General features: G+C 36.2%; 1 pseudogene; it reads left to right on the top strand.

Annotated features, from left to right (window-relative positions):
• Nucleotides 1-216: 216 nt before the first annotated feature.
• The window catches only part of LOC113195064 (serine/threonine-protein kinase PAK 2-like), a 30,523-nt pseudogene continuing 10,945 nt past the window's right edge, over nt 217-19,794 (top strand).

The following is a 19,794-nucleotide window of genomic DNA, read 5'->3' on the forward strand; positions in this document are numbered from 1 at the left end:
GCCCAGGTTTTCCTGGACCATCTAATTTGTGACTAGGAAAATATGATTGGGTTTTCCTGCTAATACTGCCTTTTCAAATAGTGAGATTCAATGAAGGTACATTTTTAGAAAAAATCAAGAGGTGAGAAAGCAAAGTGGGAGCAGGATGGAGACACCATCTTTGCATCAGTTGAGCAGAGCATCACTAGAAATGTCTTGAAAGGTATCTGGAAGGACATGGCGGGAGGACATGTATGGCCAATGGACATAAAGCAAGGATGTGGCAAAGGGAGGTAAAAGGTGATGAGGGAGCCCTGAGAAGGCAGGAGATGTGGGTGCAGTGTCAGCACTGGTCTGAAGAGAGCTGCTCACAAGTGGGTCAAGGGAAATCACTCTTCCTATGAGCCTGGGAAAGTGGGAGGCCCTGGGTCACTCTTGGGCTCCCCTGCTGTTGAAGTCTTGCCACAGGCCTGGGTTGAGTCCTGGATTAACTGACCACCTTAGGGAGGGTCACTGGGAGATGGCCTTGCCCAGTCTTGCTGATTCTGAGCTCCTCTTTCCATCCCCATCTCCCTCCAGCATGACAACCCCTTTGACAAGGGCTGTGCCACTATCTGTTACATTATGATGTGTATGCCACTGGGACCCAAGTAAGTTGCTAAACCAGGGGCTCAAATGGTCGATCCTGGGGTTGGTATGGTGGGTGAAGCTGGGTCATTTTCCTGTAGTCCTTTACCCCAGCTCCCAGGCCATGACACTCATGTTCCTTTCCTTTGGGGTTTCTACAGGGAACTCTGGGAGCTTCTGGGAGTTTTACTCTTCATTGCCTTTAGAGGTTCTTGCCCCCCCAAATGGAGGGGAACTGCAGCCTAGATGAGGCCAAGGTGGACAGTGACCCCTTACATTTGGCCTCTTGTTCCACAGGTACATGTCAGAAACTGTGAGTCTCCAGATAGAGCTGGGGACTGAATTGGAGCCAACAGAGGTGTCCTCCCCAGCACAACATTCCATAGAGATCCCTGGGCCCAGGTCTCCAACCCAGGGTCCCCCAAGGGGTGTTGAGGCTGCACCTTTACAGGAGGTAAGGAGTAGTGGGTGTGCATTGAAACAGAGGGTGCCTGTGGGCTGTGCATGTATTAGAAGAAGCCATTCAGATTGGGCTGTCCCTGAAGCTGATGCCCTTGGAGCATAAGGAGTGGGATTGTGGACCTGGTACCTGGTCAAGATCACAGGGCTTCAGAGCATAGGAACGTGTCCCTGGATAGACAAACAGAAAAAAATGGAAGCACTTTCTGATTGGCTTTGGGCCAGTCCCTTACCTTTCTAGACCCTATTTTTCTAAGCTATTACTGAGGACTGAGACTAGGGTAATAGTTGATGCTTTAAAGAAGATTCTAATTTTTTAATGGAAATATTTACTTGATGTACCATGTGAAACATTGGAGTGAAGCATTAGGAGTGCAGTGGGGTGGGTAATATATAGTGCCCTCCCCCCCATGGGCCCTGGTGTTGACTTGTGTTCCAGCCGTTTCTTTGTTTTGCGTCCAGACACCCAGGGACATGACTCTGAACCATGAGGTGGACATTATGGAGAACCCCTATGTTCTGACACTGTGTTTAACTTCCCATCAGTTCAGTGCTGTAGTGGGAGGCCCTAGGAGAGGCTTGGCCTCCCATTCATGCTTAACACCCCGCAATGCAAGGATGTGCACCAGAAGTTCATCTCCTGAGCCTCACATGGGGGCCTCTCGTGCCTGAGTCCTCATTCACTCTCCTGGTGAGAATGCCAAGACCCCATGACTGTTATATACTCAGGATTTTTCTTGTCCCTAGGGCTACTCTGCCTGTCTGTCCTAGATTCAGAGAAGCATGTTTCCTGGGAGTGGGGGAAATGTCTGGGGGGATGGAACAAATCCCTCCTGGAAGGGAAGGTCATTGCTTCCTGGAGACCCAAGCTCCTGAACCAATACTGCCTGACTCTTTGACCTTGGACCAGACATTTAGCATTTATCTGATCCTAAAAATGTGGCAACAGTAATAATTGCAGTGACTGACCATTTTGCCTTCCTGGCAAGGGCTGGAGAGGAGAGGAGCGAACACCCAACAGCCTGAATAATACCAAGTGCACCTGAAACTATTCATAAAATAGAAAGGGAACTTACTTATTAATTAGTTCTAATAGGCTAGTATATTAGTCATAAATTACAAAGTTTCAGTTAAACATGAGTAAGCTTTAGAGAGATGATGGTCAGTATGGTAGCTGCAATGAATGTAAGGCATATTTGAAAACTGACAATAGAGTTGGGTGCAGGGGTGCACATCTACAAGCCCAGCTACACAGGAGGCTGAAGCAGAAGGATCACAAGTTGAGGATCATTAACTTAAAAGAGAATTGTTTTGTTTCTCCAAATGAAAACTAAAGCAAACCTTAAAAGTCCTGGGGATGTAAGTCAATGGGAAAACACCCTTCGATTCAATCCTCTGCAGTGAAAAAGAAAAGATAAATTGACAATCAGTTTTGTAGGATTTTTGTTTGTTTGAGATGGGGATCCACTATGTTGACCAGGCTAGTCTTGAGCACTTATGATCACGCAATCCTCATATATAAATGTCCTACGTGCTGGAAGGCAGGTGTGTGCTACTGTACTAGCTAGAAAGTAGATTTTAAACTAGGTTTGGTTAATTCCAGCACCTCAGGAAACTGAGGCAGGAGGAGCACAAGTTTTAAACTAACCTCGGCAATTTAGCAAGACTCAGTCTCAAAATAAAAAAGGGCTGGGGTTATAGATCAGTGGTAGAATGTCCTTGGGTCAACCACTCAGTACTGTAAAATATACGTACACATATACGTATACATATTCCATATATATATATATATATATATATATATATATATATATACCATTGTGTAATGGATTTGGACAGTTGTTTAGATTTCTGCTTTGGGGCTACTAATATGAATAAGGATAAAAACTTGTAGCTTTGAGCATGCTAGGCAAGAGCTCAAACCATTGAGCCCCACGAACATCCCTATGTATAAATTTGGGAAATTTTCTCACTATTGGTTATCAGAGTACAGCACTTCCCACCCCCCCCCCCTTTTGTTTTGAGCCTTTGGTGGGGATTCCTGTGATGCTCAGACTGGTCCCATATTTTTTGGCTGAAGTGTTTCTCCTGCTTCTGCCTTGTGAGCAGGTGGGAGTACAGGTACATGCCACCACACTTGGCTGTAAAATCTCATATTGATAAGACACTTTACATATTACAGGACATCCAGAATAAAAAAACAGCAATTTAAGATGACTGAGCATAGTGACATGCCTATCATCCCAGCAGCTCAGGAAGCAGAGACAGAAGGATCATAAGTTTGAGACCAACCTAGGCAGTTCAGTAAAACAGTATCTCAAAATAAAAAGGGTTGAGAATGTATCTCCGTTTTATAATATTCCTGCCTTCAATTCCCACTAATGCAAAAAAATGATATTAATAAAATTAAAAATTGGAACATAAAAGCTTGATTTGGTGACACATGCCTGCAGTTTCAACTATTCTGCACACTGATGCACAAGGATCTCCTTGAGTTTGAGTTTGAGACAAGCCTGGATAAAATGGTGAGACATTATGTCTCAAAAAACAATAAAATAATAATAAAAATAGTAACAATTGGTGAAGCCAGGCACTGTGGCTCACACCTGTAATCCCAATGACTTAGGAGGTTGAGGTAGGATGATCACAGTTTTGAGGCAGGCATTGGGATCTTAACAAGGCTCCTGTCTCTAAATTTACAAAAGAATCAGGGGACAGGGATGAAGCTCGGTGATAAAGCACCTCTGGACCTCTGGATTCAATCCCTGTTACAGAGGATGGGGGATGAAACAAACTAATTTGACTCCATAACATTAAAATCTTGGGACTGGAGGTATAACTTATGGTAGTGCTTAGCATGTACCTAGAGTGCTTGTGGACCTAGGTTCAATCCCAAACAACAACAACAACAAAAATAAAAACCAAATAAATTAAAATAAAATCTTTATGTATATATCCCAAGTCACAAATGAATTTGCTAGTTGAACCTTTATGTCTTTTGACTCCAAAATGCAATTTTTAACAAGTGTGTAGAACAGCATAGATTAAGGATTTTGTCTCATTATTTAGATAGCAAAAAGTAGCAAAATATCAACTTAAATGTCATTAGCAGTAAATTGGTTAAAATATGGCATGACCATGTAATGGACTACTAGACCATTTTGAATGGATTTAGGGGGAAAATACTGTAATGTGTTGCTAGGCACAATGGAGCATGACTATAATCCCAGCAGTTTGGGAGGCTCAAATAGGAGGATATCATGTTCAAAGCCAGACTCAGCAACTGAGCTAGACCCTAAGCAATTTAGTGAGATCCTGTCTTAAAAATTAAAAAGGGCTGGGGATGTGTCTTAGTGGTTGAGTGCCCCTGAGTTCAATCCTTGGTTTCTCACTCCTCAAAAAGCTATGAAACAGAAAACACTGTATAAGTTAGGTTCCTAGTTTAGAAGCCCTACCTACATTTTTTTATTTCCTGAAATGATGAAGTTGGAATGGGACTGCCTTCCTGTGTTCTGTATTTGTCTAAAGCCTAGATCAGACCCAGACATAAGCAAGCATCCTTTTTCCTGGGTACTGTACCCTGACTTTTGCTCTTGGATTAAGCCATTTAAATTAGGAGCCACTGTGATGGGTGAATAACAGGAAGACATACAGGTTTTATATTTGTCCCTCTCTTCTGCAAAAACCTAGCGCTCCATTCCCAGTACTCTGTTTTGTTTTTTCCTGCTCATTTGCAAAATAGATACAGAAAAGTAGACCGTTTAAAATATAGTCAAATCTAAAATTACGTATATTGGTTTGTTTCTTGTATTTTGGTATTTATCTCTGAAAATTTATTTTAATAGAGCAATTCAAACCATAATACATTTATTAATTTCTCTTTATTTTAGGGTATGCCAGAGCAACGGGCTCAATTGGTACAGATCTCCAGTATCACCAAACTAGAGCAAAAGGAGAATCCTCAAGCTCTTCTGGATGTCTTAAAGTTCTATGACTCCAACACAATACAGCAGAATAATCTAAGTTTTACTTCTCCTGGTAAGACATCAGATAGTGGTAAAAGACTGAATCACATGGAAAATTGTGAAGGACTGCAAAAGAAAAAGATTATTTCTGAAAAAATAAAAGGCTAAGCTACATTTTTGATTCCTACTTTCTCCTACATAGATTCTGCTTTTTGTAAACTGGTTGATCTTGAACATCATTTGAAGTCTAAGAATTACATTGATCTCATAGTTTTGTTAGAAATGGAATTGGATGTTTTAAATTTTTTCCATAATTTTTATACATTATAATTAAAATGATAGTGGGATTTACACTTGTAATATGTTGTTACCTTTATTTGGAGTTTTTTTCTTCCTCATTTCTTTAAATGATTTCAGTTCAGTAGGAAAAAGTCTGGATTTATAGGCATGTTTATGCTAGAGATATGTTTATTGTCAGTGGTGTAAAATGAAGTTTTGCTATATAAATGCATTCACCTTGGAGTAAAAAAAAGTTTTTCTACTCAAAAATGAACTAAAAGGATCTATACCTCAGAATTGGAATATCTTTGGGTAAGAATTGGAAAATAATGGATTTTCTTTAAAAAAAAATAGCTTGTTTAAATCAGCATCAGAATCAAATTCATGTGTTTCAGTTACTTTAGCAATCTCTGGGATGTCTTTTGAGATATAGATTCCCCTTCTCCACACTGGTTCTCATGCTTTCTCTTCCTTGCATTGTGCTTTAAAGATGCAAGATCCTTTGTCCTGTTTATCTCAGTGTAGATTTTGCCAATTACATCTCCCAGTGTTTCTTTTATTTAATGTGTTTCTCTGTCTCTAAAGTCATATGTCTAGTTTCTAAAAATAATATAATGAAGGGATGGGGTTTTAGCTCAGTGGTAGAGCACTTACCTGGCATATGTGAGTTTGATTCTCAGAACCACATAAAAATAAAGTAAAATACAGCTCTTGTATCCACCTACAACTTAAAAATATGAATATGTGTCTTGAATTAATTGTATTTTATATGTTTCCATCATCACAGAATCAAAGGTTGTGTTCAAAGAAGAAGTAGACTTCTTTGCCAAGTAATACTGATCCTGACCTTTTTTACTTTAATCTGGTATCCTTAGGAAATCAATTCAGGTTTTATCCTTAGACTTTTACCTAAAACGTTTGGTGTCAACTAATAAGTAATTTACATTTTAGAAAAAAAACTTATGTTAAAAATAATGCTTTTTATATATGCCATGTTTGGTGACTTTATATCCCCTTGTTCCTTGGTAGGCAATTCACTGGAGAGAGTATCTTAAACAATGAATGTTTTATTTTAATACAGATTTATGGGTATAGTTTCCATTACATTTTGGGGGGTGGGGTGGGGTAGGCCCTGGAGATTAAACTCAGTGGCACTCAACCACTGAGCCACATCTCCAGCCCCATTTTGTATTTTATTTAGAGACAAGATCTCACTGAGTGGCTTAGTACCTCACTAAATTGCTGAGGCTGCCTTTGAACTCAAGATTCCCCTGCCTCAGCTTGCTGAGCCAATGAGATTACAGGGGTGTGCCACCACACCAGGCCTCCTTTACATTTTATTAACTTTATTGAGGTAAATTCTGCAGACCATAAAATTCAGCCATTTTAAGGATCAATTCAGGTTTTATAAAATGTATTTTTAAGGTTTCATTATGATTATAGCGTTAATAGCTGAGTTTCTTTTGAATGATATCAAGGCTTTCAGAGAAATGTAGAAATGAGAAATAAAATAAGTAATCTGAACAAGAGAAAAGATCCAAGTTTTGGGTGGGGTTTGTACTGGAGATTGAACTCAGTGGCACACAATCACTGAGCCACATCAGGCAGGGGATCTTGAGTTCAAAGCCAGCCTCAGCAATTTAGTGAGGTGCTAAGCCACTCAGTGAGATCTTGTCTCTAAATAAAATACAAAATGGGGCTAGAGATGTGGCTCAGTGGTTGAGTACAATCTCCATTGCTCACCCTACCCATTCAAAATAGATAGTCTTAAACTATCATTTATATTACTCTTACTGTCTTTTTGTAAAGAGGATTTAAAGTGAAATCAGTTTAAGAAATTTCATTGCTCCTCTTTTATGATATTTTTCTTTCTTTCATGAATTATTATCATTCTTTTTTTTCATATTCAGAGAAGGATGCCTTCCTTTCTGGAGCACCAGTAGTAAGTTAAAAATGGATTTCTTATACTTTTTGCTCTAATTTAGGTTCCTGAAAACAAATCTGTTTTTATCTTGCTTTCTAAAATAAATTCAGCCATCAGAGGTAAGTACTTATTTAATATATTTCTAAAGAGTATTTATCAAATACATTTGATAAATATCAAGAAGAGTTATCAAATACATTTATTTCATGTATTTACTTTTCCATATTTTATAAAATCACCTTTATTTTTAATTTTATATTGGATCCAGTGAGGTTTAATCATTTAAAAATTAGCTGTTAAAAAATAGCTTCTTAAAGTATGTTTATAAATAGAGAGCTGTTCACATTTTAACCTTTTAATTTTACTGGCTTCTCTTCTTTTGCTCCTGTGATGAATGCGGCTGAATACCAATGGCTCAGAAACATTAGCAGTAATAACAGAGGAAGTTTATAGTGATGAAGAGGCCACCCCTCCTGTCATTGGCCCAAAACCAGATCATACAAAATCAGTGAGTGATTGGTTAATGACCCATGTGCTTATCTGTGCATGTGTGTTTCTGAAAACAGCTGTTTGTTTTTGACTTTCAGTGGTAATTTCAAATAGCCTTCAAATTTAAAATATTTTAGTATGAGAAAATTAATTCAAGATGAAATTAAGATTTTTACCTAAAGATGGCTCATCAAAAACTTACTCTTTTCAAAAATAAAAATCTAATGGTCTCTTTAAAAGTTAGAATACTTAACTTACTAGGTTTTTGCTTTCTGTATTTTTCCCTCTTTTCCAGAAAAGTGATCTCTTTCTCTGGTTTTTCTGTTTCATAATGTGGATAACTATTATACCTACAACTTGGATCTTTCCTCTTGTCCAGATTACATATTTTATTTCTCATTTCTACATTTCTCTGAAAGCCTTGATGTCATTCAAAAGACAGATGAGCATGAAATTTCTCACCAGCTAAAGAGAATTTTGATAGTAATGACCTCAGATGGAGCCAGGAAGGAAGAACTACTAAAGAAACTTGCAGGGGACTGTGATGTGGTGGCACACAGTGCATTGCACAGGCAGAACTTTGAGGACTGCTATGGGATCCTCATCTCATGATGGATGGCTATGTTTTTTTTTCATTCCTTACAATTGGCTTGTTTAGGTGAAAGGGAGGGTAGGCATTATATTTGTGTAAAATGTTTTGTGAAAATTAGTAACAGTTATCTCAACATCAAGGTTTCTCATTTTTGCATTTTATCTTTTTGAATTAAAAAATTATTTTTGAAGTGTGCTACTGTTTTACTATGTTGTTATACTATTTTTTTAAATTTTCTTACATTTAAAAAATGTTTTTAGTTGTAGATGGACACAATTATTTTACCTATTTATTTGTTTTGTTCTGTGGTGTTGAGGATCAACCTAGTACCTCACATGTGCTAGGCAAGCACTCTACCCTGTTATACTATTTTGGACCTGGGCACACATAAATTTTATTTATGGGCCTGCGATTTTGGCAGTTAAACTTTTTTTTTTTAGCATTGTGAATTGAAGCCATGGGCACTTAACCACTGAGCCACATTCTTATTTCCGACCCCTACCTTTTTTTTTTTTTTTTTTTTTAATTTTCAGACAAGACCTCACTAAATTGCTTTGGGCCTCATTAAAAGCCACTGAGGCTGGCTTTGAACTTGGAATCCTCCTATCTCACTCTCTCAAGCCACTGGGATTACAGGCACACACCACTGTATGCAGCTGCTAGTTACACTTTTAAATTCATTCATGCTATGGCAAAAAAAAAAAAAAAAGGTCTCACATTTTCTTTTAATACATGTTTTTTAGTACTGTGTGTCCTTTAGAACAATAAGTGAGATAACTTAGTTTTGGTTAAAAATTAAGGAACTGAATAGTGTGTCAGTAAGAATATCTGAAAATAATGAACTATATCTCTGTAGATTTCCACACAGTCTGTAACTGACCCTATTCCTGCACCTCTTGGTGATTCAAATGTTGACAATGGTGCCAAGTCTTCAGAAAAACAGAAAAAGAAGACAAATTTGACTGACTAAGAGATTATGGAGCAATTAAGTATGTTACCTTCATTTCATATTATTCATGAATTAATATTTCTTAAAACAATTGGCCCAAGTCTGGGGATATGGTTCAGTAGTAGAGCACTTACCTAGTGTGTACGAGGCCCTTGGTTCTATCTCCTGCACTGCAAAAAAGAAAAGAAAATATCCAGTTGGATTGTAATATATGCCTTTTATTTTACCTTAAGTCAGAAAAAAATCGTTTCCCTATAGGAGTAATTACTTCCATTAAAATGTAGTGAGCTGGGCATGGTGGCACATGGCTATAAGCCCAGTAATTTAGAAAATTGAGGCAGAGGATTTCAAGTTCAAGGTCAGTCTTGGTAACTTAGTGAGACCTTGCCTGAAAATAAAATATAAAATGGGCTGGGGATATAGCTCAGGGGTAAAGTGCCCCTGGATTTAACCCCCAGTACCACCCCAAAACAGTAATATTTATTTTGTTTGTCACGGCATTTGAAATGTAGTATGTATTCATAGTGAAGTCAGTCTCTTTGGGAGCAAAACTTCTTTCCTATGAACCAAATTTCAAGTATATGTACATGGGTGTAGTTGGAAATCTTATCAAAGAGGTTTGTATATATTTGTCCAAACTGACAGCTTTTCAAAATAGAAATTGGTAGTAACCGGATATATCCCAAGGAAAAACATGTTTTCCTTGTCTCTTTTAATTCATTTACTGTCAGTGGCCTGAATCCAGGATTATAAATAATGTAAACAGTTCCATGAAGGGGTAACAATAAGGTCTGTTTACAAGGCTCCAGTAAGTATAAAGAACAATGTGAGGGCTGGGGATGTGGCTCAAGCGGTAGCGCACTCACCTGGCATGCGTGCGGCCCGGGTTCAATCCACAGCACCACACACAAAACAAAGATGTTGTTTCCGCCAATAACTAAAAAATAAATATTAAAAAAAGAGAACAATGTGACCTAGAAGGCTCAAGGAAAAATACTTTATACGTGGGCTCCTACAAGCACCTACATGCTCAACATTTAATTGTTCTTAATTCCTCGGTGCTTTCCAATATGAAACTGCTTTGACTGTGGTATCCTATATATATTTGTATATAATATTCCTTCTCTTAGGAGGGCTGCTGCTATAAAAAACCCTGAATATTATTTTGACTATTCATTTGTTACCATAGTTATCACATCCCATATCTTTATGCCCTTAGGTTCTTGGCTGGCACCTTAGTAGCTAATTTGAGATTAAGAACCTACATAAGATTATTCATGGGAGTTTCCTTGATATTGTCCATGTCTTCTTTGGTCTTGAGTAAGTAAAAATTTAATGTGATTTTCTTATGTTCTGACTTACTGGTCATAAGAATTTACATTATGTTTTTATATCCAGCCTCCTAATTTTAGCATTTCTTGGCCTTGATGTTGAACATTCCTAAAATAGGTACAGGATTAATTCTTATTAGAGTAATCTCTACAGTAGGAGGTGGTTTACTAAATATATTGAAAGGAGATATACTGAAATAGTCAGAAAACCAATTAGAGTTATTCATTTGGCTATCATTTATTACTACTGATCCAGTTTCATAGCTTATCACTAGTGTTAAGACAGGCACTAGAGAAGAAAAATAGGGTGAGGAATTTCCCATGAATTGCCAAGTTTTTGTTTATTCCTATTCTTGGGGTTGAACCCAGGATTACTTTACCACTGAGCTATACCCCAACCCTTTTTATTTTTTGGTTTGAGACAGGATCTCACTGAGTTTCCAAGACTGGTCTCCAGCTTGTGATTCTTTTGCCTCAGCTCCTGAATAACTGGAATTACAGGCACATGCCACCACATCCTGCTGGAATTGCCATTTCTTCAGTGTTTTGTTTGAAACAAATTATTGTTGAAACTTGATGTGTTTGAAAACCACTGTTTTAAAATCAGTAGAGTTTATTAAGAAGGTTTAATGATACCAAAATTAATTTGTCTTTAAAATGCTTGAGTGAGCTTTTAATGTTTTGTTGTTATTGTTCTTTAAAATAGGAACTATTGTGAGCATTGGTGACCCTAATACAAAATATACAAAATATGAAAAAATTGGACAAGGGTAAGTATTTCTGATTGTATTGTCATATTGTTCACTATTTACTAGGTATTCAGCATGAGCTCTCTTTTTCCCCCTGACACTGAGCGCTCACTGTATTCTATGAGTGGTACCTTATTGGATTTGTGTAAATACATAATGCAGTTATTAAAAACTCAAAACTCCTACTTGTTAGCAATGACTTTATATCATTGCTTCTTCTTGAATGTTATTTCTCATAGATGGCAAAGGATTATGAGATGGAAAAATTGCTCATGATATATTTAAGAAACAATTTTATTGCAGGGTGATAGGCCATAAGTCATTGATTTGGGGCTGGTATGTAGTTCAGTGTAGAGCATTTGCCTAGGATACATGAGGTCCGCGGTTCCATCCCTTGAGTTGCAAACAACAAAAGCAAAGCAAAAACCCATGCATTTAGCTTGTATGGTGGTACACACCTATTATCCCAGCAACTCAGAAGGCTGAGTTAGGAGAATTGCAAGTTTTCAGCCAGTCTCAAGAATTTAATTAGATCCTGAGGTAAATAGGACTAAGGAGTTAGCTCAGTGGTAAGGCACCCTGGGATCAATCCTTACTACTAAAAAATAGATAAATACATAAAATGGTCTTGAATACTATCATTGAGTATTGATCTTTGAGTCTGCCTTTCTGATTTTGTTCAACAATTTTTTTAAAGTATACTAAGCTCTTTCCTCTATTGCTTGAGAGCAATGTTATTAATCTCTAGAAAGCATTCTGTGAATTTAGAATGAATTAGTAGAATGTAGAATGAGAACTTTTGGAAACTTGCTTATAAATTTCCACCACTGAGCTGCCTCCCCAGCCCTTGTATAGGCATGGGCCACCATACTCAGCCAGATCAATTTTAAAAAGCAAATTGCAGAGAAATACATAAACAGAAACTTCATGGTTTAAAGTATAGAAAAGTCCATGGAAATGATGCACATCAAATACAGGATAAACACCAAATACAGGTTGCCTTTGAGTGGAGGGGGAATGCCATAAGATAGGACATACCAAGAACCTTCAAGTTTATTTGTAGTTTCTTGTTTCTTTATCAGGGAACTGTATTCATGAGTGTGTTGCATTCATTCTTTACCTTTTACTCCTATATTTTTGTAGGTCTGAAATATTTCAAATAAAAGTTCTGGCTACAAGGATTGCCTACTCCTTTCCCTTTCTTTCTTTCTTTCTTTCTTTCTTTCTTTCTTTCTTTCTTTTTTATTGTTGTTTTTAAGATGCTAAACCTTAAGTGTTCTTTGATCCTTTTTCAATTGTGAGAAGGGCAAAGTCTTTGGATATTATAAATGGCTATGATTTAGACATCATAATTCTGACTGTGTCTTTTTCCCCTAGGTTTTCTGGCACAGTTTTTATTGCGATTCATGTGGCTCTGGGTCAAAAGGTAGCAACGTTTTTCATACTTCTAGATGTGTATATTAGATTTTTGTTTAGGAGAAAAACTAGATAAAGCTAAGCAAAATCAATAAGAATATATTTTTAAGTTGGATATGTTGTAAGAATTAAGCTAGGTAATTTTATAACCATTCTCACATTAGGGGGAACAAATAAGGAATCATGTCATGAATATGCAAGTATTTAAAAAATATTTTTCCAGGTTGGAGTGAAAAGAGGATGAATTCCTGGCACTGGGCTGAGCTTAGGTTGGCTAATCAACTTCAAGAAAAATTAGAAAATATTTAGGTCTGGGTAGTATAAAACACTGTATATAGTCAGTGTGCAAGTAAAAATATTACTTTGTCAGTTATAATCTCATAATTTCACTATATAATAAATATCATGTGGTACTATAAATTCTTAACTGGTTGGTGTTTGTTACTTCCTGAGAGATGAGGAAAATCATTGATTTGTTTTTCAATTCCGTTTCCATTATAGGTTGCTATTAAACAGATTAATTTACAGAAACACCCACAGAAGGAACTGATCCTTAATGAGCTTTTGGTGATGAAAGAATTAAAGAATCCTAACATAATTCACTTCTTAGACAGGTAAATATGTTTGAGATTCTTATCACTGGGATAAAAACATGGAAATTTGTATTCTGGTGGTTCAATGGAGGCTAGCCACTTTGAACTGAGAAGTTAACTTAAAAGAGAAAGAGAAGAGGTGAAAATAGAATATTCCAAATCAGAAGGTCCTTTTGCTACAAGGATATTATTTGGCTGCTGAGAGAAGGCAGGCTAAATGAAGGACATTGTTGATGGTGTGTATATTCATGCAAATGATCAGAAGCAGAAACATTAAAGAATGATTAGCTGAGATTCATGTCTTAACCCACAGAAGTGACTACACACAATTCTTAAATGTTTAGATCAGTTTTTATATCAAATGCTGTTCTTTGTAGGCAAATTGTACATGTTTATAAGACACTCCTGTAGGCCAGGTATGATAGTGTAAGCCTGTAACCCAAGTGACTAGAGAGGCTGGGGCAGGAGGATCATGAGTTCAAAGTCAGCCTCCATAATTTAGCAAGGGCCTAAGCAACTCAGTGAGACCCTGTCACTAAATAAAATACAAAATAGGGCTGGGAATGTAGTTCAGTGTCTGAGTGTCCCTGAGTTCAATCCATGGTACAACTCATGAAGTTTACAAATTGATTTAAAAAAAAAATGATAGAATGAAAAATCAAGTATAAAATTCAATATTCTACAAAAGTGGTTACACACATGAATGAAAAAATGATACTAGTGGTTATGTTATAGGGTTACAGGTTATTTTCTCCCATATATAAATTTGTTTAGAGTGAGGAATTGGTAATATATTTTGAGATTTTTAGACCTATTATTGGATATGCATTCATGGAAATACATTTTCAGGTACATTTATTTGCTTTTTAAAATAATATTTCAAGTCAGCATGGAATGCTGGTTAAAATAAGCCATAGGCCTTGGAATCATTAGAACTTGACTTTAGAAGCTGATCTGTCACTTATTATGTGATCTTAGATTAATTACTACTTAATCTCTCCAGCCTCTGTCTCTATATTTGCAAAACAAGACCAATAATCTCTGCATTATAGGGTTACTTTGGTTGGAAAACTTCAAAATATACGCCTAGACTACTGTTATGGGCAATCCATGAAGTAAAAATCATAATGAATATCATAATGACCCTCATCATTTTTTGTGATGTTACATATTAACTTTCCAGTTTTCTTGTTTATTCTCAAAACTACCATCTCTGTCATTTTATTATTATGGTGCTTAACATTTGCACTCTTGAACATAGAGTGTCATATGTTCAAAGAAATAGAATGTCAGTTTTGTATGTTCTATTTTTAGTTACCTGGTAGGAGATGACTTGTTTATAGTTACAGAATACCTGGTCAACAACTGACTGATGTTGTTACAGCAACTTGCATGAATGAGGCACAGATTGCTGCTGTGTGCAGAGAGATGAGTTTGTTTCATCAGGATAAAGTAGGATGATGTGGGGTTAGCAAGAGATGCCTAAAAGGAAGGTTTTCCTACAAGGGGAATTGTACACATTCTCTGCGAGTTATCCCATATTATTTCACCTCAGATGAGAGTGCCAGTCTTTCATATATAGGATACCTTTGGAATGAGTTATGGCACTTTTAAAATTTTTTTTGTAGTATTGGGGATTGAGTCTAGTTTGCTGTACCACCGAGTTACATCCTTAGCCCTTTTTATTATTATTATTATTATTATTATTATTATTATTTATTTTGAGACAGACTTAAAAGATGTCTAGGATGGCCTGGAACATATGATCCTCCTATTTTTGCCTCTGGTATAGCTGGGGTTACACACATTGCTGGTTAAGACTTTGAAGAATGAAATTCACCAGCAAATCTCCTCATAGTCATCATAATAGTTTATCATCTAGATAGGGCACTTCTGAGAATAGATTGGGGCACTTTAAAAATATTCCACTCAGCCAGGTGTGGTGGTGCATGTCTGTAATCCCAGTGACTCAGAAGGCTGAGACAGGAGGACTGAAAGTTCAAGGTCAGCCTCAGCAACTTAGCAAGGCCCTAAGCAACTTAATGAGACTCTATCTTAAAATTAAAAATAAAACCTGCTGGAGATTTAGCTCAGAAGTAAAGTTTCTTCATCCTAAAACCCCAGTATCTTTCCTCTTGCACCCTCCCCTGCCTCCTGAAAATTGGGAACTAAAATTATCACAGAAAAAGCAAGACACGTGTCTAACTTTAATATCAGTAAGTCTGCTTCTAGATTCATTGAAGGTGAAGAAATTGATCGTTTCTTTATATTTTTAAATGGATTTCCAGATGTTCTGTTTCCTATGGCTAGTAGAATTTTCCAAATTACCTAAGTCTGAATCAAAAACAAGTGTTCCACCTGTCCATCTGTAACTTTTTCTAAAGAGGAGACTTAGGTTACTAGTTTGCTCATTATCATTGAAACTGATATTATGCTCTCCTGATGTCACAGGGATCATTGTCATAATGAGGAACTATTGTATAATACACAGTGAATTATAAACTTGTATACTACATAGTGAATTATTTTTATTCAGGTAAAATTCTTGAAAATTTAATTCTAAGTTGTGTTCCACCTAAGAAGGAAGGAAATAAGAACTTTTCATAGTTCTGAATATTATGTCCATTAACAAAGTAGGTTTGTTCATCTAAAAACTAATCAAAACTTAACAAGAATTTATCTATTTAGACTTAATTTATTTTTTTCATAGTTGATATAAAATCAGTTTCAGGAATTATTCTAACTGCATTCACTTGGGTCTTTTCTGTGCCAAAATTTTTAAATTGTGACAAGTTAATTTCTACTTATTTGTACAATACTTTTCTATCTATTCTTCTCAACAATCTGATTAAATGCCTCTAAATAAAATATGATCATAATATATATATATATATATGTATATATATCAGGTTTTTCTTTGTATAATAGTAGAATATTTTGAATAATAATTTTAGTAGTTACAAATAATGTGCAGACTTTGTTGTTCTATTCTGATGGGAATAGGAATAAAAATACTACAACTTTTCCCAAGTGTATGACTTATCCTTTCAGTTTATATTAAAAAACCATGGGGCAAAGAATTTTTTAAAATCTCGTTCTTGTTTTTAAGGAAGGGAGGAATTTATTTTTATTTTTCTCTTTGAAATATTTTTAGTTGTAGATGGACATAATAACTATATTTATTTTTAATTGTGGTGGCTTTGTTTGTTTCAGTTCTGGGGAACAGACTTAGGGCCTCGCACATGCTAGACAAGTGCTCTACCACTGAACTCTACCAGTAGCAATATTCTTTCATTTTTGATGTCTGATTGTGGATAGAGCTTGACATAAAATTTACCAGAGAAGAAACGAAGAAGACATAGTACATTACATTGACAAACCCCTGGATGCAACCAGACCACCCTCAGTTCTACCTGCTTTTCTCAGTGGCTCACATTGATTAGACTTCTGGGTACCTGAGGTTTCAACTGCAAATAACCACAAGTTTATTCTCTACTATTGAAATAATCTCTAAATAACTTATGCTTATTTACCTGCTGTGTACTATTAAGCATTTAAGCCTGAAAAGGCCTAGAAGTATATGGATTTATCTAGTATTTTATAAGAAAGACCATTGAAGTCAAAGTTTTAAAAATCCATGGCAGAGACTGGGGATGTAACTCAGTGGTAGATGGTTTGTGTAGCTTGCAGAGTGCCCTGGGTTTGAGGCCCAGCACTGCAAGAAAAGAAAGAAAGAAAGAAAGAAAGAAAGAAAGAAAGAAAGAAAGAAAGAAAGAAAGAAAGAAAGAAGGAAGGAAGGAAGGGAGGAAAGAAAGAGAAAGGAAGAAAGAAAGAGAAAGGAAGGAAGGAAGGAAGGAAGGAAGAAAGGAAGAAAGAAAGAAAGAAAGAAAGAAAGAAAGAAAGAAAGAGAGAGAAGGAAGGAAGGAAGGAAGGAAGGGAGGAAAGAAAGAGAAAGGAAGAAAGAAAGAGAAAGGAAGGAAGGAAGGAAGGAAGGAAGGAAGGAAGAAAGAAAGAAAGAAAGAAAGAAAGAAAGAAAGAAAGAAAGAGAGAAGGAAGGAAGGAAGGAAGGAAGGGAGGGAGGGAGGGAGGAAAGGAAGAGAAAGGAAGAAAGAAAGAGAAAGGAAGGAAGGAAGGAAGGAAGGAAGGAAGGAAGAAAGAAAGAAAGAAAGAAAGAAAGAAAGAAAGAAAGAAAGAAAGAAAGAAAGAAAAATAAAACAAGCAAGCAAGGAAAGAAGAGAGAGAGGGAGAAAAGCAGAAAGGAATCAGTGATAGATGAGCTGGACATGTGGCAGATGTCTGTAGTCTTAGCAGCTCAAGAAGCTGAGGCAGGTGGATCAAGTGAGGCCAGCCTGGGCAACATTGAAAGGTGCTGTCTAAAAATAATAATAATAATAATAATAATAATAATAAGAAGAAGAAGAAGAAGAAGAAGAAGAAGAAGAAGAAGAAATAAAGGATTTAATAAGACATTATTTAATGATGTCTCTAGATGAGATCAGTGTGTGGGAGGAGATCTTTTTACTAATTAAGGTATTATATTTTCATAATATTGCATATGACATTGTTTTTTTAATAAATGTTAAGTATTGCAGGGTCTTTGGCTGAATACTACAGGCTGTGCTCAAGCCACAGCTACTATTATAATGATCCTGTGAACTAGTGAATGGCACTTTCAGGGACTGCTTCATTGATACCCGTTTTCTTTTGTTCAGTGTTTACAGGAATTAGAGTTTTCACATGCCAATCATATCATTCACCAGGACATAAAAAGTGACAATGTGCTTTTGGAAATGAAAGAAGTTAAACTTAGTGAGTAACAAGTGAAGAAAAAAAAATTCATTATTTTTTTACTATATTTTCCTACCTTTTATATATTAAAAAACCGTCATCTGTTTATATTTTTGAAAATTAATATATAGAAGGGGAAAGAATCTATTCTAGAGGCAAAAACTACAAACTGGGAACTAGAGTGGGTTTGAATAACAAACCTGCTATTACTTACTAAGTACTTTGGGTGATTTAATCTCTTTGTGTCTCTTTTCTCATTTATTCACTGAGGAAGATAATAGTACTGATCTCAGGATTCATTTGGGAGGTTAAAAATGTAAAGGACTAAGAAGCAGTATATAGGACTGTCCTAGTGTTGATGCTGTCTTAAAGGGATCAAGTTGAATTTGTTTATGCCATCTGTTAACACTGTTTTTTTTTTTTCATTGTACTCTTCAGAATTCTCTGAGTTTTATAGAGTATAGCCTAATAAGGAGAAGGTTATATGACCCTGACCTCAGAGATGACAAGAAAAATATCCCACTTTTCTAATGTTCTTCTGTATGAGACACAGTAAGGTCATAAAAAAACATCCTGAACTTCTTTCCTTTGTGCCCATAATCTTCGAATACCTTCCTACCCTCTGGAGAAGTCAGGCAGAGCTATTAAACTACATACTGTAAAGGTTACTCAATCAGGTCATCAGGCAATTGGAAATAGATAATCACATACATTTTTGGTGGAGACATATGAAAATGGAATTAGACATATTGGTTAATGTTTTGTGGTGACTCTGACACTAGATGAATGCTCTTAGGTAAATTAACTACAAATATATATGCCTTGGATACCCATTTGTAAATGAGAATAATCTTAAGAGTAAGCATACCTGGGGCTCAGCTTAGTGGGGCATGCCTGTAATCCCAGTTGTTTGGGAGGCTGAGGCAGGAAGATTACAAATTCAGAGCCAGCCTAAGCAATTTAGCCAGGCCCAAAGTAATTTAGGAAGACCCTGTCTCTAGCCTAAGAATGTGGCTCAGTGTTGAAGCACCAAGGTAAATTACCAGAACCAAGTTTTAAAAAACTACCTATCTCATAGGGTTATCATGAGGATTAGATGTTTTTACAAGGTACTTGGAAACAGTACCTGGCTTTTATAAACACTGATTTTCATTATAAATATTATTTTACCCAACAGTTCCTCTTTTCTGTATTCACTCCTATAGAATCACTCAATTTTATCTGCAATATGGTAAAGAAAAACTAAATTATCTTAAATGTCAAAGAGTAAAGGAATGGAAATTAGGTGTGTTTATACACTATAATATTTATAGTTTTTAAAATGAAGCAGATAATGTATTAATATGAAAGAATATCTTCAATAAACAGTTTAAAAAATCTCCTAGTTTATTAAAACAAACAGGAGTTCATAGCTATTATTCATTCTTCTGTAAATACAAAAGAGTCTAAAGCTTACAGACCTGAAACCAGTAGTAACATAAGTAGTTGAATGGCTTTAACAATAGAAGAGAAGAAAAGATTGTAAGTTCTCATCCTGACCTTTCAACAAAATTACCATTAAATACTAAAGTAGGTTTTCTATTCTTCAGTTACAATAGAGACAGGGTGGGTAGATTAATGCTAGTGAGTACCTTGTCAGTACAATTGCACTCAA

Source organism: Urocitellus parryii, chromosome 2 (assembly GCF_045843805.1).
Source record: "Urocitellus parryii isolate mUroPar1 chromosome 2, mUroPar1.hap1, whole genome shotgun sequence".
Classification (NCBI taxonomy): domain Eukaryota; kingdom Metazoa; phylum Chordata; class Mammalia; order Rodentia; family Sciuridae; genus Urocitellus; species Urocitellus parryii.